The sequence below is a fragment of the Petromyzon marinus genome, unplaced genomic scaffold (assembly GCF_048934315.1).
Source record: "Petromyzon marinus isolate PM22_M1 ecotype Great Lakes invasive population unplaced genomic scaffold, UKy_Petmar_22M1.pri1.0 PM_G_Scaffold_21, whole genome shotgun sequence".
Lineage (NCBI taxonomy): Eukaryota > Metazoa > Chordata > Hyperoartia > Petromyzontiformes > Petromyzontidae > Petromyzon > Petromyzon marinus.
In genome coordinates this window covers 967,501-970,000 of record NW_027422773.1, presented here as the reverse complement: position 1 = coordinate 970,000, position 2,500 = coordinate 967,501, and the positions used below count along the sequence as shown (strand labels likewise).

Here is a 2,500-nt window from a genome sequence, read left to right as displayed (position 1 = left end):
AAGATCGCTAAGAATAATGTTGTCCTGTCCAGGTGACTTATCCTTCATAATTGCTAGGGTCTTAATCAACTCATCTAAGGTGATTGCTTTTACGATATCGATGCAGGATTGGTCGTTTTTTAATTTAAAGGGTATATTATCTGGAGGAGAGTTTGACTCGAATAAAGTAACGAATGTTCCCCGTATGCTTTCTTCAGTTGGGTATATACTTGGCCCCGATCTATCTGAAGTAATCTCGTCTAATAGAGCTTTCTTGTTCGTATGGTATAAATATTGATACCTCCTGTATTTAGTTTGCTTTGATTGTCTTCGATGCCTATTCTCATCTTTCTCCTGTTGGTTTACACGATCTTTCCTATTAATTGGTTTACTTCGATTTAAAAACTTTTCTACATGATAATTGAGTAGCAGTAACGCCTGATTGTGACTTAAATTCTCGATCTTTAGATCGGTAATTATGACCTGAAGATCCTCAGCTGCTGTCAGTGATTGTTCTTTTTCGGCCCTTATTGCTGGCTGATCTCCTTCAGAAGGTGTAGTTGTTATTTCCGATGTTGTCGGTAAAACTAAGTTAACAAGGCATTGATTTTCTACCTTATAGGTGGTTTCTTTCAATGTCCTTACCAATTCCTTATACTTGATATTTCTCCGCTTCCCTTTAATCGCTTCTAGCGTTCTGTGTGGCATAACTGAGTTCTGTATTAGTTGATTCATGTTTATGTCCTCATCATTCTGTTGGGCTTCTTTATGGGCCATAATTTCTACCTCTTCTTCTCCCCATCTAACTTTCCTTCCTGGTGCGTTTTGCTGTAGTCTAGCTTCATGTTCTGGATGAGTTCGTCTAGTATGTACCCCTAAACCTGTTTTCGTAGTAAAACCTCTGCTACAATATGAACAACTAAATAGTGTTTCCTCAATTGTGGTGGTTATAGCACTAGTTTTACCTATTAAACTTTTGCAAGTTCTTCCGTAGTGTGACGCTATCTTGTGTATGCTATCTGCTGTGCGATTACAAATTCGACATTTATACGTTTTGTTTGCGTGCGGATGTACCCGTGTCATATGTGATGACCAAGTTCTATGTTCTAGGAAAACAAGATTGCATGGATAACATTTGTTCTGATCTGTGCATGGGTAGTCCCATGAAAACATGTCCGAAAGGATAAATTCCGTAGTCAGCTCGTCTGTTAATCGCTCATTCATGAGCGATGTTAGTTCGTCACCGAGTAGTCCGTCCGGTTTATTTTCTTTATAATTCGCGACTTACGTTTATAGCACACAGGGTTGTCGGCCCAAGTGTATGCTATTGTGATCAGCTTTTTCACCGCACATCGGCAGCTAATCGTCGGTCAAAATTGACTCCTTCGATTTGCACTTCTAGCAATACAACTGGTGTAATGGAAAACTGTGGTGAAAGTTTCAGTGTTTCGTTTTGATTTAACCAATATATAAATGTTTCGCCTGAACCCACCATCAGCCGACTGAACTAATCAGCAAAGATCGTTACGCAAATAAGGCATGCCTGCACCATACCAGATTAGTACATTGGTATGATAGAGGGCTCAGCTGTAACATCATCATATAGTTACACGGTGGTGGTTAATTCACTTATTTGCATACGATATGCAATCAATGCAGAAAGAGCAGAGAAGAATTGCAAGTACACTTAGGAAAAAAAAATACACGTAAAAGAAATTGTAGTGAGACCCAATGTACGATTTGGCGGTTTAAATCCCCTTTGGCGTCAGTCTCTTTGTTGTAGATCTTGTGGAGTTGCGTTGCGAAACCCCAGGACACGACTGCCACACGGGTAGCCACTTGTTTTCCGTGCAATACACGCAGGAGAAACCAGGCCCAAAGTCAATCCATTCAAGTTTGGTTGGCACCTCCTGGTCAGCAACAATCCCGTTGGTGTCGTTCACACTCATCCTTGCACAGCATTTCTTCCGGCAGTGAAGTTGAGATGATTCACACCTTGGGCTGCCCTCTTGCCTTGTGCCAGCTTCGAAGTGGTTGCTTCGATGTTGAGCCACGCAAGAAAGTTGTTATCCAGCACTCAGTCGTCCTTCACTCAACAGCAGTCACCACTGTGGTTGTAGTGGTCGCTACTGAGGTCTAAGACACGATTGCGTTAGAGACCAAAAGGATTGCCTGTGCCAAAATGTCTGATGCCTTGCATCCCGTGTAGCCATAGAAGCCCTGTAGAGTCTCGCCATTTAAACCACCACTCCAGCATTCCACCATGGAAACTGGATGCACACACAAACTCTTGTCCCCCTTCTTCATCTCATTAATAGTAACAAACGCGAGTCACAGAAGTTTCTATTGCAGCAAATTATGAGGTTGTAGTTACAGGGTATGAGGAGCAACAGAGACGGTACTCGAAGTTAAACAATCAATTGAACAAAAGGTTTTAAACTATACAATTAAAAACAATAATTACAACAACAACAAAAAATTCGGACGCAGAAGTAATGCGAGCAGTTGGTGCATTAACCAT

At 41.3% G+C, this 2,500-nt stretch overlaps 1 pseudogene; it reads right to left on the bottom strand.

Moving 5' to 3' along the window:
- LOC142912688 (28S ribosomal RNA) overlaps positions 1 to 2,500 on the bottom strand; it is an 8,880-nt pseudogene that overhangs the window by 3,278 nt on the left and 3,102 nt on the right.